Source organism: Corvus moneduloides, chromosome 27 (assembly GCF_009650955.1).
Source record: "Corvus moneduloides isolate bCorMon1 chromosome 27, bCorMon1.pri, whole genome shotgun sequence".
NCBI classification, from domain to species: domain Eukaryota; kingdom Metazoa; phylum Chordata; class Aves; order Passeriformes; family Corvidae; genus Corvus; species Corvus moneduloides.
In genome coordinates, this window is record NC_045502.1 from 2,678,725 (window position 1) to 2,701,499 (window position 22,775).

A 22,775-nucleotide genomic window follows, 5' to 3' on the forward strand; every position below is an offset into this window, starting at 1 on the left:
ACAGCAGCCACAAGTGTGGCACAACGTCAGCATGTGGGGCTGCTGTGGTTTATATTGGTGCAGAAAGTGCAGAAAGAGGGAAATGCTTAGTTGTGTGTATTTCACTGAATCCATCATGGAAAGCCAAATTCTGTGTGGCTCAAATGCAGGGAAACTTGCCCCAAAACTGGAGGGGTTTAAACCCCAACACAATTTTGTTATTTCGGAGCTGATCCACCCACACAGACCAGCCCCACGTTCTGCTGCATCCATCAGCAACAGAGCACACGTTCCACCAAGGAACAGAGAAAATCAATACTATGCAATTAAAAATATTTCTTCTAAGTAGCAGCAACCTGTCTTTTCCTTTGGCAAAGACAGCCAAAAGCTTGTACAGTACAAACACAACAGAAGTAAAGCGAGTGGACATTCTCCTTCAGCATTCATAAGGAAACCCCAGGGAGCTGAGTGCCACTTGAGGGAGAACAAAGCACTTACCTCAGTGTAATGCAGTGCCAGAAACCATTAAAAATAAAAACCCGGCAGCATCCACAGCCCAGACTCTGCAGCTCCCTGCCCTGCCTGCTGGGGATGGCCCTGTACCCCAGCTCCTGCTCTGGGAACTCCAGTTAAAGCACTCCAGTTCAGTTCAAGCTCCTGGAAAGAGGACCGAAATTCAGGAGCTGTATTAATTAATGCACTGGCCAGTGTAGGGCCAAAGGCAGGGTTGGATTCTGGCTGTGTGGGAAGTCCTGGTAGCCAGACCTGGTGTTTTGTGGCCAGGCCTTGTGCAAACCCACCGCTGTTATTTGGGATCTGCAAAATTCCTCTCGTGGGCCCAGGAGCCTGTGGAATGATGCGCTGGATTTTAAGGCCAGCAGTGCCATCATTTAACTCCCTCTCCTGTGCAGCACAGGCTGGAGAATTCCACCAGCGCCCTGAGCTCACCAGCTCCTGCTGCTTTCCAAAAAGTCACTCAGTCAAACAGTGGAGAAGAGGAAAGGCTGAGATTCCATCACGGTCTTTGTCCCGGGGGGCAAAGGCTAAGTTTAAATATGAGACAAATTAAACTTCAGCCAAAATAATTCTGTTTAAGAAAAGGAATTTTTTGTACTCTGCTCTCTATGCCCCTACAGCATTCCCAAAAAAATCCCCCTGAGCCAACTACACTTTTTGAGGTTAAAAGAAGTGAGGAATTAGAAAGCAGAACATGGAAGATTACAACAACAATATACGAGATATTTGTAATAAGCTGCAGTCTGATGTTCTCCCGTCCCTTTATGCTGGGCTTTCATTTCTAAAGGGAACAAATCCCAGATCCTGCTCCCTGAGCACAGCAGGGTCCTCCTGTTTCTGGATGTGTCTGGTTACAGGTGCTGAGAGGGACTTTTCAGTGCCATCAATGATATTTGCACACACTCAAGTGATTTTCTTCCCCTTCCTCACCCCCTCATTCTTTAACACTTCTACTCATCATGCCATATCTAAAATTTAAAAAATGGACAGTGACAAATTTAAGTGTCTGATCCAAAGGCAAGGAAAGGCTTCCCTGACGGTGTCTTTAGTCCTGTGGAGCTGCCAGCACAGGATTTAACAGTTTTTGTGTAAAGCTCTGGAGGGGCAGATATTAAACCCCCTGCCTCGAGGAGACCAGAAGCCATGGGAAATGGGGAGTGTTTCATTCCTAAGGAGAGCAGAAGATCAACAGGAAAGCCAAGCCGGACTTGGACCTGAGCCATGGGGAGCCAAAGGACCCAGCCTGAACCCTGCCCAGGATGTTTCAGGCTCTGATTTAGTGCCCAATGAAATCAATTATTGATTTCCACAGGAACTGGAAGATGTCTTCTGTGAGTTGCCCAAAGGGACACAGGAAGTTTATGGCAGAGCTGAGATCAGCGAGCTCCCCAGACCTCCCGTGTAACCATATGTCCATGTGTCCTCTCAGATTTCCCTGTCTCGATTTTAGAAGCCATTTCCCCCCAGCTCTGCCCCCCTGCTCTGCTGGGAGGGAGGAGATGGCACTTTCCCTCTCCCAGCCGCGCTCTGTCAGCTCCCTCTGCCACTTGGGATGTGCTGTCGCTTCCATGGAAACAGAATCATGAATCTTTTTCCCAGGAAATGCCTCCAAACTGCCTTCATTTTGTTTTGTTTTTCCTTCTAGACAGGTCTGCTGCATGTGCACGCTGAGGCTGCAGGACTTTGCTGTTATTTAATGTAGAAATGTCCTTTTGGGGAACCAAATTGGGTGCAACATTAATTTAAGTGGAAAATATCCTCTTTTGTCCAAGGACTTCCGCTCTTCTGCCTGGGGCTCCTTTGCCAACATTGGCCTTGCAGTTTGGATGGCACGTGGGCATGAAAATATTCACTGATTTCCCTGCATCTGCCATGGTCAGGGGAAAAGACAATCACAGAATCATGGAATGTCCTGAGCTGGAAGGGACCCACAGGGATCCTCGATCCAGCTCCTGGCCCTGCACAGACACCCCCAAAATCCCACCCTGGGCATCCCTGGCAGCGCTGTCCCAACGCTCCTGGAGCTCTGGCAGCCTCGGGGCCGTGCCCATTCCCTGGGGAGCCTGGGCAGCGCCCAGCACCCTCTGGGGGAATTCCAGGGATCTCCCCCACAGCAGGTCCAGGCACACCCGTGCAGTTCATCCTCGAATGTCCCATCAACATGGGGATGATTTTCCTTGGCTGTGTTAAATGCTGGGGGTTGGACTGGAGCTGCTGGAGAGAGTCCAGAGGGGGAACCAGGGACAGGCAGCACCTGAATGTAAGAAGTGCTCCTATTTTGGGAAGCATCCAGAAGTTCCAAGTTAATCCTGGAAAGTGGTACATGGACTTGGAGGAGTTTCAGAACTCAGCGTGATACAAGTGCTCAGGAGAGCAGACTCCTGATCTGAAACCATTACGCAGAATTTTCATGGAATCCTGGAATCCTGGGATGGTTTGGGTTGGGAAGGGACCTTAAAGCTCATCTTGTTCCACCCCCGGGGACACCTTCCACTATCCCAGGTTGCTCCAAACCCTGTCCAGCCTGGCCTTGGGCACTTCCAGGGATCCAGGGGCAGCCACAGCTCCTCTGGGAATTCCATCCCAGCCCCTCCCCACCCTCACAGGGAAGAATGTCCCATCTCACCCTACCCTCTGGCAGTTTGAAGCCATTCCCCCTTGTCCTGGTACTCCAGGCCCTTGTAGAAACTCTTTCCATCTTTCCTGTTGGCTCTTTCAGGTCCTGGAAGGCCACAGTTAGGCCACCCCAAAGCTTCTCTTCTCCAGGCTGAACAATCCCAGTTCCCCGAGCGTTTGCTCCCTGCAGAGCCGCTGCATCCCTCTGATCATCCTCCACTCCTCGAGAGAAGAGAATCCAGGATAAGGACAGGAGGGACCAAGGTGACAGAAAGCCCTGTGGGAGCAGTTTGTGGAGCCAACTCAGCCCTGAGAAGGGTTGAACTATCGGAATCACGGAATTATAAGGGTTGGAAAAGACCTCTAAGACCATCAAATCCAACTTTCAACCCAACACCACCACATTCACCACTAAATCACATCCTCCAGTGCCACATCCCCACAATTTTTGAACACTTCCAGGGAGAGTGAAGCTGTAGGAAGAGAGGAAACTTTTCTCTGTCATGTCCTTGGACCAACTTGCCACGTACAACAAATGATTTGGCTGCCAAGGAGAATCTCCCACTGCTCCATCTGCAATGCCGAGCGATCCACAGAAACCACAGCGTTGGTTTCATGTCTCGCAACAGCCTGGGGGAAACTTTACTCCTTTTTTTTTTAATTCCATTCCCATCTCTTCCTATTTCACTCCATCTCACAAACAATTAATTATAGCGCTACACCTAAATTATAAATTACCAACTTTCGGGGGACACAAAAAGAAAAAATAAAATTGACTTAAAAATTCTGCAAGGCTGAGATGTCAAGATTGGGGAGAAGCAGCTGTTTTGGAAATGTTGCCTTTTTCTTTGTTCCGAATGCTATTTAAACATTGGCAGGGGGCCTCATTAAAGATGAATCGATGAATTAGTAAGTAGTGTTGTAGCCAGAAGAGACAGCATGTGCTCCTGTGGTGAAAACAGATTTACACAAAAGAAAGGAAGGGGGGGAGAAAACACCCCCCTCTCAACGTGCAACAAAGTCGGTGTTTTACAATATTCTATCAGGGCTGCACCAATCCCGGGCAGGATCCGTCAGAATTTCCAATCTAAATTCATATTTGGGGGGTTCGAAGTTGGAACTGGCTGCGAAGTTTCCTCTGGGCTAAAATGGAATAGATAAGTTTGGAGCCCCAGAGCATTTTGTTTACCAAAATGTTATGAAGTGTGAAATAATAATAATTAGGGGTATGGCATGGGAATCACAAACCAGATATGATCCAGCTGCAAACGCAAAGAGAGATATCAGCTCAGCCACCACCACTGGTGTCTGCAGGCATTAATATGGAAATGGCCCCTCACTCTTGGCACCAGACTTCAGGGGAAGCCCTGGAAAAAGGGATCAGCTTCAGCCATGGAGCTGCAGGGGGGATGCACAGGGTCCAGGATGACGAAGGGAGAATTATCAAGGGACAGACCCTGAGTGGAGCTGCTTGTCCGACTCTGAAACGTGACGAAGCCCAGGACAAAAGGCCTGTCCCAGCTCCTGCCCTCAGCACGGGACTCGTTCTGGCCCTTCCCTCCTGCTCCAGCTCCAGGAGATGTAAAACAGGAGCAAGGTGGAAGTTCCACACCAGAGCACTGGGAATGGAGCTCCCAACGTGCCTGTGATGTCCCCTGTGTGTCCCCACCTGGTCCTGGGGGTGGCATCTGACCCCTGGGCACCAAGCTCCCCATCCACGTGCACCAGACAGCTTCTTTTGTGCCACCAGGTGCCCTCCCATGTGCCACCTTCCCACACAACCTCCCCAAGTGCCCCAGACACCTCGTTATCAGCTCAACACCAAGCTGAGAGCAGCCAGAACCTCAGCTCTAATTTTGGTAGCACAAACCAGCTCCAAGCACCACCTGACTATTTTTTCAAAAGCCCCAGGATGTTCCTGAGGACCATTCCAAAGAAAAACACGAGGTTCTCCAGAATTTTGTCATTCAAAACCAAACCACGACAATTCCAAAGTCACGGGAAGTTGCACCTGTGCTTTAAAAGAAGGAGCTTGCACAGAACCCCACAATCCCAATCCCACATCGCCCCTTGACACTTCAATTCTCCAGTAATAATTTGGCCTCTGCCAATTAGGAGAGACGTGAAATTCTGGGGGTTTTTTTGAAAATTATAGGAGAAACCATAGGAGAAAGAATCTATTATTAATAAATAATTAATTATTGGTAATCCACTATTATCACCTGTGTGCTGCTCATTCCTCTCCCTCTGTGCTGGACCCTGCACAGGCAGAGGGTAAATGACACGTTTACACAGCCCAGAGAATATTTTAGATAACTTAGTGCTTATTTTTGCTCTGATTTTTTAATCTGAGTCCTGAAATGAGAGAATTGAGGCCCAAAGAGGTTTTGTGGTTGACTCAAGGTCACCCCGGGAGTCTCCAGCAGAGCCACCAGCTGCATCCAGAGCTCCCATGTTCAATATCCTGCATCTCCGACCTGTCCTGCAAACCACAAAACGAAGGAACACCAGAACTACCCCCTAGACATGAGGTTTCTGAGGGACTCCAGTGTGTTTGAGCTCATATATAAAATTTATATATAAAATATATTGCTCCAGCTTCCAGGACCCCGATTCATTTCGGATCTATCACTATTAATAAACCTCAAGAAAAGTCCTAAATTCTTGCAAGAAATTAGTTGGGTTTTTTACCAGAGGTCCATTTATCCTACTTTATTAAGTGTGAAGAGTCAAAATGTTCAGCTACTTTAAGTTTTTATCCACACCAAGGATTTGGAGCAAATAAAAATTAGTGTCATTTGAGTCGATTCCTACAAGGCTGGGCCTCCTCTGGTGTTTTGCTATTTTAAATCATTTACAGTTGTGGAGCTGGTGCAAGACACTTTGAATTAGATAGATTTGGGGGTTTTTAATGAAAAAAGAAACACTTTGTGCTGAACATCACCTGAATTACTGACCCTGAGGCAGGCTGCAGGTGGGTGACTGGCACTGGCACAGGAGCATCCTGAGCTGGCACCAGGACTGGAAGGGAGAATTCCTGCATTCCAGCACTTGAGACCTTCCCACCTCCTCCCGCTGCTCCCTCAGGACCCCAAAGCAGAGGAACACACAGGGCTTTTCACCATTGTTCTCTCTCCCTCCCATGGAATCACAGGATCATTAACGATGGAGAAGACCCTTAAGTTCATCGAGTCCAAACATCAACCCTGCACCGCCACCGTGCTCCCCACTAAACCACGTCCTGCAGAGCCACAGCCACAGGTTTAGGGATGCCCAGGGCATTGGGCAGTCCCTCACAGAGGCTCTTGGAAAGTCCCTGGCAGAGGGAAAGCCCCGAGCTCACCCTCAGGTGCTCCCAGCTGTCGCCCCGTGTGGAGGTGGCGCGCGAATGGTTCCATTTCCCCTTTAAACCGACTGCTGAGACCTGGATGCCATTTTACATTTGTTATCACGGATATGAAGAGCAGATACTTTTTTTAATTAACTTTCTGTCCCCTGACTCCTCCCCAGGTGCTCTGTGCACATCATTATTCCCGTTGCCTCCCTGTGACCGTGACCCAGATTGGAGCTGGGAGCATCCAGGAGGAGCGGGATCAGCTCACCTTGGGCAGCCACACCAGACCTGACTTGATGGCTTAAGTTAGAGCAGCCCAGAGGGCCCTCTAAGACACCTTCAGCCTGACTGGGCCCCACAGCACAGGAAAATCAGGTGCCACCAGGTTTTTTGTCTGTTTTATAACCCTCATCTCTACAGGAACACATTGATTTAGAGCCTCCCTCCATTAATATTCACCACTGACAGGTAAATTCCCATCACTTTGCACCAGCTGGGGAAAAGCAAATTGGTAAAACATGGGACAGTTTGGGGAGTAAATAGAATTTCACTCCTTAAAAATCAAATGAATTGCTTACAAAATAAAACAGCACTCAGCAGAAATAAAGGGGAGGATATTTAGCCCATAAGCCACACTCTGATCTCAATGAGTTACTAAAAAAAAATATTAGATATGGGAAAAATTCTCCAGGTGGTTTTCTAGCTCAGTTTGGGAAGCACCAAGAGAAACGCCAAAGGTAAGGTGAAATCTGAATTATTTCAATCAAAGGGACAAAAATGGTAAAAAAAGGCTGAGAGAGAACAGTGAGAGAGAGGAATATAAAATAATAGTTTAAAAAAATGGTTGAGATATAATTGGGGTTTTGATGCCTGAGAAATATTAAGGTTACAGCCCCGAAATGGTTAAAAATTCCTGCAGCAGAACATGCCTTAAAAATAAATAAATAAATGGATGAATAAATCTCAGCTCACTCTTCTCCTAAACCACCATGGCTCCCACTCAAACCATTTCATTCCAGGGCTGCTCCTCTTCCTTCGCTGCACTTTCCTGAGGTTGGGTCATAAAAAAAATTATTGTACCTTAAAAAAAAAAAAGAAAAAAAAAGAAGAAAAAAAAGAAAAGTACTTGGATCTATTGATTTGTGCTGTAGCAAAGCCCCTGACATTCCAGCACGATGAAGATATTGCTCTGGACCCTGTGTGCCTCCTCATACTTCTCCTCTGCTTATGAGGGTCTCCAAGGATGGTATTAAAGATATTGTAGTTCCCACTTTCCGACTCTGGGATATCAGCGAGATTCTCCTGTGTAAAGAATAATTATCAGCACTGCTGTTACCTCTAGTAAGTGTGTAATTACATGCTCTGTTTTGTGGGCTGTAGGCTGTGCAATTTTAAATTATACAGTAATGACAAATTCTCCCTTTTTCACCACCTTCTACCAAATAATAATAATAATAAAAATAATCATCATCACGGTCATTATCAACGTCATAATGAAAGAAAGAAAACCTTCTTCTGTGTTCGCATTAGCAGTTTGTGTTTGCTTGTGGAATTACTTTAAGGCTGAAGGAAGCCTTGAAATCTAAAAATTTTTGCTGAAAAATAGAAGCAGGTTAATGTGAGGAGAAGGGAGTGAATAAAAGCACAGAAAAGCCTTAACAGGGAGCGGGAGCAGGTGTGGAATTCCATCCGATCCCACTCATCCCACGGAATCTGCCCTGCTTTTATTGGGAAGGCCGGTCAATACCAGGAGCTGGAACGGTGTCCCCAGAATGGAAAACCTCCCTTCCCCAGGCCTAAAAGGAGATTTCTGCCAAGGGGGGCAGCCCTGGGTGAGGGGAGTCAGCCCTGCAGAGCAGGGTGCCTGTCACCGGCTCAGGGCTCCGATGTCACCGTGCCCCCGTCCTGGCCCCCCAGTTAGGGCTTCCCAGTCATCCCAGTTAGGGCTTCCCAGTCATCCCAGGGGCTCCATTTTAAAACAAGGCACAATCAATGTTCAGGCATCACTGGGAGCCACCACAACCCTGCTCTGTGCCCGCACAAAGAAAAGAGTTGAATTTATTAGGACTACTCAGAAAACAAGGGATAAGCCCCAAATTCATTTGCAGCTCTGCAAAAGCAGCTTAGAAAAGGAGAGAAGCCTTTTTTCCTGAACTGAGAAGCAGCTCCTCAGCTGCTTTATTCATCTTGAAGAGAGTTAAAAGAGTTGATATTTGCTGCAAATCTGCTTCATGGCTCTATTTTTATTTTCTTGCTCCCACCAAGGTTTACATATATTCATGTTCCCTTCAGGGAAAGTTTTATAGTGATTACTGGGGAGAAAGCCAAAAGGGACCTCTATAAATACACCTCGAAACACTCCAAGATTTAAATCAGATCATTTCCGTGGGTTATTTCAAGGATGGGGTTTGCAGGGTGTCCTGGGGAATGCAATGGTTTGGGTCCAATCCTCAATGAAATTCTGTAGGAATGTCATGAAACGGAAAATTCGTTATGGCATTATTTACTATTTGGGCTTTTTTTTTCTGTTGATTTCCAGCAGCTTTCATTCCCAATATGAGAAGCTATAATTGCAACACCATTTCCAAGTAAATATTCACTGGAGAAAACCAGGTAGGGTCAGGTCCTGAGGGCACGCAGGGGCTTGGGGAGCATTCTATCAAGTTAATCTTGCCCACAATGGGGACAAATAGATTAATAATCTGGGATTTTGGCTTGCAAGCTGCTCTTTGGAAAGGAAAAGCGGTAGTTTTATTTGCAGAGCAATTACACGAGATTATCTGGAAGCCCAGGACTGTGTTTTACGACTCAGGCAGTAAATAACTCTAAAGGGATGGAAACTACTCAGGCTTTACTCCTACTCCATTCCTAATATCCTGCTAGGAATCAGCTCTCCCACTGCGGCTGAATTCTGAGGCTCTGATCAGGCAACATCCCAGGGCTTGGAATGAGCTGGACTTTGAGGTCCCTTCCCAAATCATTCTGGGATTCTGGGAACAAACAAAGAGCAAGAGAGGGGAAGGAAATACAGAGAGGGGAAAGCAGCTTCCCGGAGTCACGAGGGAATTGGGTGTGGAACCAGCCCTGGAGCTCGAGATTCCCAGCTCCCAGCCAGGAGTCCATGGCCTGGGTGGATTGAGCTGTCTCAGGTTTTCCAGCTACCAATGGAAGGACAAACCTGCCTGGACGCTGGCACAGCCACAGGCACTTGGGGATTAGAAAATATTTATAATTTTTATACTGTTTCAGGTCACCTCTGAGGCAGAAGGAGTTTAACAGCTGAGGCAAATTCATTGAATTTTGGACCAATTTGTGACTAGATCCTGCTTCTCCACAGCCTGTATTAATCCTGTTGTTGATATACAACTCCCCAGCCACAGTGCAGGGAAGGAGCTGACTCCCAGGGCCAAAAGGCAGTGATGGGATGTGTTTAACTGGTATGGAAGTGCTTATCGAGGACCAGAAACCTGGGCTCACATTTCTACTGGTTGGTATGTGGGAAGACCAGTTGTGGCTTAAGAACCTTCGTTCTCTCCTCATTCTCCCCTGTTTAGAGTGAGCAGGAGAAAAAACACCATCATTGTTTCATTGCATTCTTCTTTGTACAGAAAGTAATGGGAAATCGTCTCCTTTTCCACTGTTTCAGCGTGTGGGATTTAATGCAAGATCCAAAAGGTGTCAAGCAGTGCTAAGAGATGTTTTCTCGTCCTGTTTTGCAGCTCTTTCAGTCCCTGTGTCACCGTTCTGGTGTGGAAGGCAAGGAGGGCAGCTGAGATTCGGCTCCCTCTGGAATCCAGAGAGATTTGGGGACCAACTCACCTTGGAAAAATCCTCTCTGATAAATTTGAGGGAGAAGATGCTTAAGTGTGTTCTTGGCTCAGCCTCAAAAGACAAGAATGAAGCCCTAAAGGAACAAGGTGAGGGAGAGGCACAACTGGGACACAAAAAATAGGAATTAAGTCAAGCATGCAAAATTGTCATTAAAATTTACCAGACCAGGGACTAAATATCTGTGTCTCCCTTACAAAGCCTGATGGAGAGAGTCTTATAAAAATTAATAGGCACTGAGTCAACAGCAGGGTATAGGAATAGAATGGGATGCCATGGAAATTACTCCACAATCTAAAAGGACAGGTGAAGGTTTAATACATTTTCTTTTCTTATATGCTCGCATTTTAAATCCTGCAACAGCAGTAAAAGCTTAAGAGAAGTCTAGAAGAGGAAATAATTCACCATTAAATGCCATGGAGATGCAGGTGGAATCACACTATTGTATCTTGAAATATAAAATTACTTGTCCAGAGCTGAGAGGATTTTACTCCTGTGTTACACCTCAGATGAATCTGAATTGGTTTCACTGTACTTGAGAAATCTTTGAGGAAGTTCACATGAAAGGCATCTTTAATCTGTGTTTTTAGTGATATTGGGTTTATTTTGTTCTGGGACACAGGAGAGGCTCTGCCCATACTGTACAGGCACCTTGCAACAAGAAAAAGCAAATGCTTCATAAATCAAGGGGTGAGACCGTGAGGCAAAGGGTTGAGAAGGTGATTGAGGTAATAAGGAGATAAAAATAAAAATTTGGGCTACAAAAAAAACCCCAACAAGACCAACAAACAAAACCCGCCAAAAAAACAAACAAAAAAAACCCAAACAAAAAAACCCACCAACAAAAAAAACAACCCTACAACTGCAAAAAAGCTCCAAAACAAATCAACGCTCCCAAAAAAAAACCCCAAAAAACCCCAAACACTTTGCCTGGCGCCTCAGTTCCTCTTTTCTCCAAGCCTACCCCTGTATATCCCAGTCTGACCACTCCAAGGAGGACCCGCAGTGATTTGTTTCCCCAACTCCACCATCAAAAGCTTCAGTTCAGCATCCTCTGGTGAAAGAGGCCTCAAAACTGCTCAAATTCATTAATAAACACCTTCTCTCCACATGTGAGAGCTTTTTAGCCCTTCAAAAATAGCAGGAGCTGTTCTCCTGTGACTTCCACCACAAATCCATATAAATGTTAAGTGCAGGGCTTTTTCCCTGGCAGCTCTTCCAAATTTGTTAGGACAGATTTGGTTCCTCTGTTTCAGCTCAGTGGGGAAAAATGCTGTAAAATTTCAGCTATGGATGAATTTTTCTCTCTGAGATAGAGAGAACCCAATCTAATTTCTTTGTTACTTACAAAGACAGTTTTGAAAAGCATCCTCAGGCTCCCCATCCCTTTCCTCGGGACTCACATTTCAGATTTTGAAAGGATTTCTTTTCCCGGCCTCTAATTGACAGTGAAAAGCTGATTTCTGGAGCCAAGGTAAGGTACTGAAGGTAAGTGATCAAAACACTGCCCCTGTAATAAATCACCAGAGCCCAGGTCAGGGGCTGGAGTGTGAATGCAGCGTTCAATAAAGAAACACTCTGCACCTCTCAGCTCCAAACTGACCCAGCTAATTGACCTCGTTGTGCTCCCCCCATTAATCATCCTGGCACGGGGGGCAAGAGGCAGCTCCGCTGCACAGGGGTGGGGGTGGAAATATAAGGTGAGATGAAATCATAGACAATTCTTCCTTAATTAACTCGTTGGAGTGCCTGCGCTGGGAGGTGTCACTGGTTTTCCGATGGAATATCAGGAATGGGATGCTGGGTTTGCCCAGTTGGTGTCATTTGGCCCATGGGTGCCCAACACAGCAAATTAAAGGAAATGTGAACAATCACCTGGATGCAAAACCACAGAATCTGCTCAGCTGGGAGGGGGCCACCAGAATCACCAAACCCAAATGTTTGGGTTTCCAGTGTGAATCAAACCCTCCCTCCATAAAAACTTCACATATTCACATAAATCCCGTGCACACAAAATCCCTGAGCCACTTACACAGCACCAGGATGAAATGAAATTACTGACACACCTGCCCAGCATTTCCTGCACGCATTTTGCCATGAGAAAATTGTGCAAGAACATGTTGGAAAACCATAAAGCCAGTCCTGCATCCCTTCACCCCTTACCACTCTTCATTCAAGATCTGAAACCACTCTTTGGCACCTAAAACTCATCAGCTCCGAGTTTACCCATTTATCTGCTAATTTAGAACCATCGTCCAGAGATTGTGGCCATGCTCATGTGAGGAATTTCAACAATTTAATTGAAGGAAATCACCTCATTAATGTGGAGTTAAAGTCTGTGTAGACTGGGAGCCTGTGTTCCATTTTCCAAAGAAAATGAATTTTTGGGTTCCAAAATGGTCAAGTTAACAGCGTCCTTGAAAAACTGGGGCAAAAAAACCCCAAACAGTGAGAGACAATGGAATTGAATCTCCAAAATCGCTGTTGAAAATGGAACACATAAGCACTTCCAAATTTCCACCCATTTGAGGTTTGTGCCTGATTTATTTTCCTTTGGTCTAAATCTGTTTATTGGCTGTGAACAACAGGATCCAACTCAAAAGCAGCCCAGCCTGGAGTGGGGGATTGGAGCAACGACCTCCACACATCCTTTCCACCCAAATTGTCCTACAACTCCATTAGAAAAGGTTACGGATGGACTGAAATCAGCCTTTTAAACGCTGAAACTGCAGTGATCTTAACAGGAACAAATAACTATTTGTTAAACCACCAGGAATTTCTGGGGAAAAAACCACCACAAAGCTGAGATTTTCAAATCCTAAAGGATTTACTGGAAACCAAGGATTTAAAGTGAATGAGGAGCTCAAAACTCATGTCTGCATTCACAAATATTTCCCATATTCACAAGTCACTGGACATTTGGGAAGAGGATAAAATATTTAGTCCTGCCTTCCTACAATATCACACTGAACCTGCTCATCTAAACAAAGAATTTCACAGCGGAGTGTCCCACCAATGCACAGATGCTCCAGCCCAAGGGATTGCTCGTGGTGTCAGGAAATCACAGGATTTACAGATAGTCCTTGATTTATAAAGACCCCGAGCATTTAAACCAAGTTCCTGGAAACCAGAGCATCCCTATTTCTGCAAAGTCTCACATTTCTGAAGCCACACTTCAACCTTCCCTGAAACCCTCTCCTCTCCTTCCCCATTTTTCTCCATTTACGGGCACTGAACGCTTGAATGCTTCCCCGCCAGCAATTCCAACGCAAGGACAATCCCCTTGGAGCACGAGACACAGAACCTATTAATAAGCAAATGGAAAGAGTTGGCATATATTTCTCATTGTTTAATTCAGCAGCCACCAGAGCCTGAGCGCTCCTCTCAGGGGCTCGGCCAGGCATGGCCAGTGTGGGAGATGACTCAATGCTCAGTGTGGAGCAAACCACCCCAGACTCATGCCACATGCCACATGCCACATGCCACATGCCACATGCCACATGCCATGGGTGGAGGTGTTCCTTTAGACAGCCAGGTCTGGATTTCTGGGGGAGGGAGCCTTGAATCCCCCCCCATGCTGCCCACGCTGTGCACAGTTCAATTCTGGGGGTGGGAAGGATGTGGAGCTTTGGGGAATGAAACGCTCTGCAGAGCTGAGGAGCCGCGGGAAAGGGGCTGGGGAGGGAGCAAGTCCTTATTCCCAACTGGAAAACCATCCTTCAGCTTGTGCTTCTGGGGCTGCCTTCACCCTCTCCTCTCCCAAATCCCAGCCTCCCCTCCTGTAATCCTGAGGAGCCTGAAGAGAATTCAAATAACCCTGTCTGAGAGAGAGCTTCCCGCCTGCCTTCCTTTGCTTTGGAGATAACACTTCTGTATCACATCAGGATTTGCTGAATTATTTCCATTATGAAGAAAAATGAGGTATTTTTTCAGTTATGGTGATTTTTTCCCCTCATACACCACAGATTTTGCACAACCACTCCAAGGATCAGCACAAACACTCCCTGGGAAAGGACTGCTGGGCTCTAAATCAGGCTCAAGGGCAAGGAGGCAATGTAGATTGTCCTCAAAAAGTTCTGCACTTCTCCATCCTAAAAGCATCTTCACCCCTGCTGCTCTGAGTGAAAGGATATTGTTCTGCCAAGCAACAGGGACTGACACAACAAAATACAGGAATCCACTTTTTTCCCCTTTGAACTGAGCACATACAATTTCTGGGCCCAACAAGACATTGTATTTTCTGCCCCAGGCTCATCTTCTGCTCCCCAGGCTGAATTCTTCAGCTTCAGTTCCTCAAAGTGTCTCCAAGTCTGTTGCATTCCTGCACACAACACACCCAATTTGCTCACGGACACGCCAGAAACATCCTGTGAGAAGAAGAAAGCAAAAAATCCTCAACACCCTCTGCCCCAAAACACCCAAAGCCAACAACGTCTGGATGACCACCCTGGTAAAACACCTCTCCCACCTCCACCTCCCCGAAACGCCGATCCCGGCCCTTCCCAGCCTGTGAACTGCTGTGTGTTTAAATTCCAGCCTGTGGCCAACACTACTGGGTATTTCCTGTACTTAAATCATTGACTTGTCTTTCATATTGACACTTCCTCCAGTGCAGCCCATCACAGCAGTGCTGCAGTGACATGTGGAATACAGAGCAGCTCCCGGCGCTCAGCGGGCATTTGAATGTTGTGAGCAGCCCGTCACACCTTTCATCCTCCTTCCACCTTGCTGCCTCTGCTCTTCCTGCTGGATAAATTGGGGTGACCAGAGAATGACAACAATCTCACGCTGATGCACCACCTTCCATCCCCCTGGATTCTGGGTGATTTACACATTTCACCTGGGAGTCGCTGCCTCACTGCTGCCCCAGAACCTTGGCTGGTGGAGCTTTAGCACCATGGGAAACTGCAGGGGGGGGTTCAGAAGGAAAAAATGGGAATGAGCCCATTAGAAAAATATGTCCAAATGGCCCTGAAGAAAAGGTGTTGATTTTTTCAAATGCCAGTTGCTGAGGACTGTTTATGATTTAGTATTTTGTGTGTGTCTGTTTTGCCTGTTTGCTCTGTCCACATACACAGGCACTCAAACTTAATCATTTAATCAAAACTCTTAGAATTTATCAAAACTCTATCATTGCAAGGTCAAGCCTTCACAGCAGACCCTAAAAAATAAAGCTGCCTGTTTCACTGCTGCCCTGATTTATTAGAATATAAAAAAATAAACTCTTCCTTATGAAATCAGCTTCACAATTGCCTCTGCTTGGATACACTGAAAGTCTTACGCTGTGAAGGGTGGAATAAGGACAATTCCCAGCCTCCGAGATGACCATTTTACTGGACACCCCAGCTCTCATCTGGGGAAAGGGCAGGGAACCAGAGCTTTGTAAACGCTCTGTAAAATCCAGCTTCACGGAGCACTTTGGCTCCAGAGCTTCTGAGCAACAGCAGATCAGAACCAGCCTCTGCTGGTGGGTGGTTACTGCTGTGATTCACCCAAAAAGTGACTTCTATTAATGAATAAAAGATGTGTTTTGCTACAGAACCACACTCTGCACACACACAGATGCAGTCCCTTGCCCGAACAGTAAGAAATTCCAATTTGAACACATTCTTTTTCTGAAGTTCCATGAAGAACCACCTGGAACCCGGTGCAGAGCTGAGCCCAAATCCCACTCCCTTGGAGCAGGAGGGCTTCGCCCTGCCTGGGGGAGGCCAGCTTGGGCATGACATGAGTGTCACCAGCACAGCAACAGAGGAGCTTTTAATGCCCTTCAGGTTTCCTGGGTGATCTCCCCGTGCTGGCTCCAGAAACGCTGGAACATGGAATATTTTCCAAGTCATTTCCACATCCCTGGTCAGCCAAAAACCAGAAGAGTAATGAATGGCAGCGCTGCCCTTTGGAGGACCAAAGTTATTATCCTAATGCACGGGGAGGAATGATGCATTAAGGCATTAAAGAATCAAAACAATCACATTAATGCCTGACAGCATAAGCAGGAAACAAAAGATGAGAGCTGTAATCCAAACCATATGGCTTAATAACTAATCCCTCGTTTAAGCATCGTTATTAAAACACCTCCTGAATGCTTGGGCCTTACCACGACATCTCAGCGTTGTTATTTTACATATTCAGTCGTTTTTTCTCTCCTCCCCTGTTCCTCTCCCCACTCTTTCCCTCTCTAAAAGTGTTTTGTTGTGGGTTTTTTGGGGGGGAGAAAACATTTTCAAACTGTTTCTCCTTTCATAAAGTCCAAATCCTACGTCAACCCAATTAAGCCTCCACAGTCATAACAAATGAGGGTTGTCAGTTAGGCTCACTTGAGACACAAACTGCAGCTAATATTACTCAATATGCAGATGTTTTCTGTCTCTTTCCGTTGGAAAAAAAAATAAAGTATTATTCAAATGGATTAATGATGAATTGCTGCTAATCTGAAGAGGATATGCTGCAGAATGACACAAGGTTGCAGAAATGTCCAGGGCAGGAGATGTGTGTGAACAATGAAGTCCTCTCCATGTGCTGGTGGGTTTTGGTAATTCCTGTATCGTTGTGGTGCTGGACCACGTCAGCCCTCCCTGAACGAAACACCCCCAAAATGGGTTGCATTAAAATGTTTGGCTCTCAAATGATGCTCAAACAGATCCAGCTGGGGATCCGTCACAGAGAGAATTCCCAGTAAAACCACTGGGCTCATTTTCAACTCCTACAGAAGTTTCTGGGAGTCAGCAGTCCTTTAAGTGCCCCAAAATCAGATTACACCTGACTCTGCAGAGCCAGCTTACTCCCAGTCTACACCCAGTGGCTGCAGCCCCAATGACTTCAGCGCAGTCACCCCATAAACTGATTAAAAATTGCCTCCAATGTGCTTTAAAAGATAATAATTCCCAATATTATCAATACCAATTTGAAATGGAATCAAAAGTTATTTAAATGTCTCAAAAAAAAAAAAAAAATCAGCATCTGTTTTACTCAGCCCCTGCAACTCTTTCTGTGAATTTGTTTGAAAGAGGGGAAATTGTGGTCAGATAGATGGAAAAAATTCCTCCGTGTGAGGGTGGGGAGGGGCTGGGATGGAATTCCCAGAGGAGCTGTGGCTGCCCCTGGAAGTGTCCAAGGCCAGGCTGGAGCAGCCTGGGAATATCTTGGGGTTGGAACTGGATGATTTTAAGGTCCCTTCCAACCCAAACCATTCCATGATTCCCCGGTTCTTTTATTTTCCTGCCGCTCTTTCTACAGCTTTCAATGTTTTTATGTATTTATTTCACAGATTGACGCCAATGGCAGAAAAAATTGTAGCTGAATTTGAAGCATTTCAAAGCTTGGGAGAGCTTCAAATCCCGAGCCAAGGACTTATCCTTGAAATAATGTTTGAACAACAGGTGCAGAAAGGAACTACCCAAGTGTAGGTGTGGGAAAAGGCTTCAAAAATCTCCTAATGCAGCATCTTGAATTTATTTTTGATAGAAGAAAAGGCTTTTTGGACGAGCTGGAAGGAGGTAGGGAGAAGAAATAAAAACTATTTTGTATTGCACCAGAATGCAGGGTTAGGGCTTAATGCAAATAATTTACAGCCCTGCGAGTTTTCCAGAAAAAAGAGAATAAAAAAGTACAAGGAGAGTTTTTCCTCCTCGAGCACCAGCAGCTGCACTTTGTGCTTCAACAGACACAAATTCCTCCTGAGCTGCTAAATAAATGCTAATGATCAGGATCATTCTTTTCTTTGGGGTTTTTCCCTCGCCTGCAAAGATTTCTGTGGAGTAACTGAATGCTCTGATTTATCTCCATTAGAGCCAGCGTTACACTGCAGACAGAACACTGTTTTCATTCAGGAATAGTTTACTGGAAAACATCCAGAGTTGGAAATTTTGATGATGGGTGGGTTTTTTTCTCTTTCTTCTTTTCTTTTTTTTCCCTTCCCTGTTTTATTCTGCTTTGTTTTCAAAGCAGTTTAACAGAGGGTGAAATGCTATAGAAAAATCAAAGTTGCAATAAAAATGAGCATGAAAAGAACTTCTAGATTTAACCAGCTTTAGCATGAAAGCAGGTATGTCAAATGTGGAAATTCCAGTTACACCTGCATTACACAAAACAATAATTTATTTAAAAAAAAACTTTATTTCTACCAGTCAAATTGTTTTAAATGAGATTACAGGACCTACCTTGGGCTGATACTCCTACGGCTGAACTGGGATTCATGAGAAGGAAATCAGGAATTACCAGAGCTGCTGCAGATTCTGTGATCTCTGAATTAGATGTCAGCAGACACAAGAAAAAATCAGCAAATTTTTATTTATTTTTTTTACTTTCCTCCTGCTCTTGAGTGTATTTACAATCCACACATTTGTTGCTACAAATAATTATTTTTAATTATAATTATAATTATATAATAATAATTATTATTTGTTGCTACAAATAATAAATAATCTGGCCTTTGATATCTTAGACTTCGTCTGTGGATTTGAATGCAGACATTGGCTAAATAGGAACAGAAAATGTTATTTGATGCTCTAAAATGAGATACTGTAAATCTGATCGTGATCGTAAGTTACAATGGAGTTACAACGATGTCAATTATCAGTTTCAGAAGTGTAAATTAATTTACTTCAGGCACAGGGATAAAGGGGGATCAAGTCCTGTAATAAAAGAATTTGAAGGTTATCCACTGGCTCGTGGACTTTTCCACCCCTGAGCATCACCCGTGCTCATCAGCCCAACAAAACCAACTCCCCCACTGCTTTCTGCATTCATTGTGCACAAAAGGAGGCAAGAAAAAAGCAAAGCACAGAGGAATTACAGTCCCAGGCTGTGGGAGAGAACGCAGAGAAGTTTGGGGTATTTTATTTAATTTTTTATTCCCTCATTTTGCATCCTCTGCTGGGAAGGAGTTGGCAAAGTGTGTCAGCTTCCTGCCTTAATTGGAGTCTCTGTCTACTGAGATCTACAGTAAGTAATAAATAGATTCTCACCTCCCTACTTTCCAAAGCTATTCAAAGCCCACCTGGGCTACTGATGTTCCTGCTTACAATGGAGAATAGAGCAGGAGCTGAAGGATTTGACACTGCCTGAAACAGACACTTAATAAATAGTGTTCTCTTGGAATGATTAAAACCAGCTGGCCACGGAGAAGCAGTGTAGAATTTAACTCGGGAGAATGAAATAAAGATAAAGTCAGAATAAATTCATCTTCTGCTTCCCGGCCTCGCTTTCCTCAGCTCCTCTCCCTTCCCCCTGGGCAGCAAACCTGGTTTTCATAACTGCAAAGAGAAAAAAGGGGGGGGGGGATCCAAGAATTCCTACTAAAAGAGATCAGCCAAATGTAAACTGTTCCAAAAAACATGAAAACCATTTGAAAATCTTCCGTGTCTCTGAGAGACCAGTAATTCCCAACGTTTGGCTGCTCAGCTTCAGAAATTGAGAGGAAGGGGAGAAAAAAAAAGAAGAAGAGGGGAAAAGGAAAATTTAAAACACAGGAACAAGATTTCCAGTCATGAGTAATGATTTTCAGGGACCCGGAGTGAAATCCAGTGAAAAACACCTGCCTTGCTGATAAGTGATTCCCTTTCAGATAAGTCAGACTGGACAGCCCTGGAACAGATTCACCTACAGTCAGATTTTTCACTTTGGAAATAAAACTTAGCTCCCAGATTTTCCATTAATATAACATCAATCTTGTTTTTTCATCCCTAATGGAGTCACGAAGTGTTTCAGAGGGAACCTCAGCGCTCGGCTGAAGTTCAGCCCTGGGGTGAAGCCACAGCAAAACTGCACAAACACGGAGCAGGTCGGGGCATTCCAGCCAAGGGGAAGGGCAGGGAAAATCCCAAATCCTTTCACCAGCAGGACAGGTCCAGTGTCCACACCCAGGAAAAGTTCAGAAGTTCTCCAATGCCCACGTGGTTCGAGCCTTCCTGAATTACATTGAAGCACTGCTGGACTTACAGGGAGAAATTCCTCCCTGTGAGGGTGGGGAGGGGCTGGGCTGGAATTCCCAGAGCAGCTGTGGCTGCCCCTGGATCCCTGGAAGTGCCCAAGGCCAGGTTGGATGGGGCTTGGAGCAACCTGGGATAGTGGGAAGTGCTGGGGTTGGAAATGACTGAGTTTTAAGGTCCCTTCCAATCCAAACCATTCCATGATTCCACGAACTCTTCTAGAGCTGGAGGGACACACTGCACGAAGCAAATGCAACTGGGACACCCCATTCCACACAGACACCAAGACAAACATCAAGCACTCCAACTGCTCCTTGCCCGACACCTCTGATGCCTCTGCTGAGCATCCCACAGGATGTGCCACTGCCACCAGCTGCCCTGCCCACGGAGGGCTGCATCCCAGGAGAGCAGTGCTGGCAGTACAACAAGCATTTTCTTTTTCCATTCCGGTTTACAGCCAACTAATGATAACACAAGGAGAAATAACCTCAAATTGAGCCAGGGGAGGTTCAGGTTGGACATCAGGAGGAGTTTCTTCATGGAAAAGGGTTGTTAAACATTGTGAAGGGATGCCCATGGAGGTCTGGAGTCCCCATACCTGGAGGAGTCCAAGGAATGCCTGGATGTGGCACTTCCCAACGTGATTTACTGGGCATGGTGGGATTTGGTCAAGGACTGATTGGATGAAGTTGAAGGTCTTTTCCAACCTTAATTAATCAATAAAATATTCACCTTTAGAATCAGCAGCTAAAAAGGTGCATCAGAGGTGAAGTGACACCTAAAAGCCAGTGCTCAGTTAAAGGCATTCACTGCAGCCCGAAGGATTTTCTCACCTCAGCTTTCTGTCCAGGACTAAGAGGCACTGAGTTGTTTTTCAGACAGAGCAGAGTAAAAAAGAAGAAAAATAATATTCTTAGAAGTTTCAGTGTTCCAGAAGCTCATTTGTCATGTGACACATGATAAGTGACTTGAAGAAACGCAGGCACTGGCTTGAAAAAAGAGGAGAGAATCATTAATTTTTGAGTTTGTGTTCAGAGGTCACAAGCCCGAGGTTGAAAGTTACTGGAAGAACGTTAACGCACAAACAGGGAGGGGAAGAGCCTGATCTCTCTTACAGGGACAACTCCAGAAGGATTCCTATGATAATTTACAGACATATTATGTAATAGATTTGACATGGATCTCTTCAGGAAAGTCATTTCAAAACATTCAGAAGTTGCAGCCACCCCTTGAAAACGTCTCATTCACAGACAGGAATTTTTGGGGGTTTTGGAGTTTTTTTTCCAAGACACCAGAGAAAATTATGTACCAAATTCTACAGCTGAAAGAAGCAGATCTGGGATGGACATTCCCACTGGTCTGAGGGTGAAAATCATAATTTTCACCATTTTTAAACATGTTGCATTTGTTTCCTAATCAGTCTGACTCACTAAGGCTGAAAGACATTAGTAGGCTTATCCCAAATACAGGAATGTAACTTCCCAGCGAGTTCTCCCATCCTCACTCTTCCACTCACAAAATTCAACGCAATTTTTGCAACAGCAAGAAAAATCTTTTTTCCAAGTGTCCAAGGCCAGGTTGGACAGGGTTTGGAGCAGCTTGGGACAGTGGGAGGTGTCCCTGCCCATGGCAGGGGTGGCACTGGATGGGTTTTAAGGTCCCTTCCACCCAAACCCCTCCAGGATTCTACAATAAGTATCATCCTACTTAGCTAATACAAAGTACATGAATTTTCCCGATTTTTTCTAGAAACACAGGTGGACTCTCTGCTAGGATGCTGTGCTTTAGAAAGCCTAATCAAAAAGTTTGGTTTCTTTTATTTTTTTTAATACAAAAGCTCTTTTAAGACACTTTTGTGAAGAGAACACTTTCGCTCCCCAGCCTGCTGTTGTCAGGGAAGGTCTGGATGTTTTTCAGTATTACAATGCTTAGTTTGATTTAAACCCCAAAAACGTCTCAGGAACCAGGGAGTTTCTTTGAACAAAGGGCCCTGCTCCGCTCCTTTACCCCATCTCCAAGCAGTGTTGTTATCTAACAAGACCAAGACCCAACACTAATTTTTACTGCAGCCACCAGGGTTTAGACTCCAGTTGCCTCCATTTTATGGGCAACTGGCTGATCAAATTCCTTGGGCCACGCGGGGACGTCCTGAAAGCAGCGTTTTTTCACTGAATTAAAACCAGAATAAAAATCCCAGTTGGTGCAAGTAAAATCCTTGTAAAGGCTGTGTCACCTCCTCAGCTGCTGCAGGGCTTGGCTGGGGGGGTCTTTGGGAGGGGAAATGACACCTCCAGCATGGGCTCACCCAGGGCCCTGCTGCTGCTCCAGTCCCCAGTTCTGCCGACCACCTGCTCCAGGAGTTGCTTTTCACAAGAAACTCTCAGGTTTGGTACTTCAGGGGTGAATTTATGACCTATTCTGCACCGTTTTGTCAGCTTAAAGCCAACGGGCACAGAATTAAGTCACAAGACAGACCAAAATCAGGTCTTAAACATCTGTGTTCTCATTTAATTGGAATAAAATGATGCTCGGCTCTGGCACTGGTCTCTCTGTTCTGGACATTGTGAAGCAGT

At 45.5% G+C, this 22,775-nt stretch overlaps 1 long non-coding RNA gene across 1 annotated transcript; it reads left to right on the top strand.

Moving 5' to 3' along the window:
* Positions 1-754: 754 nt before the first annotated feature.
* LOC116435739 lies at positions 755-20,835 on the top strand. The gene is made up of 3 exons (XR_004236840.1): positions 755-767; positions 8,300-8,305; positions 20,770-20,835. It is a non-coding gene; the product is annotated as an uncharacterized LOC116435739 (long non-coding RNA).
* The last annotated feature ends 1,940 nt before the right edge of the window (positions 20,836-22,775 follow it).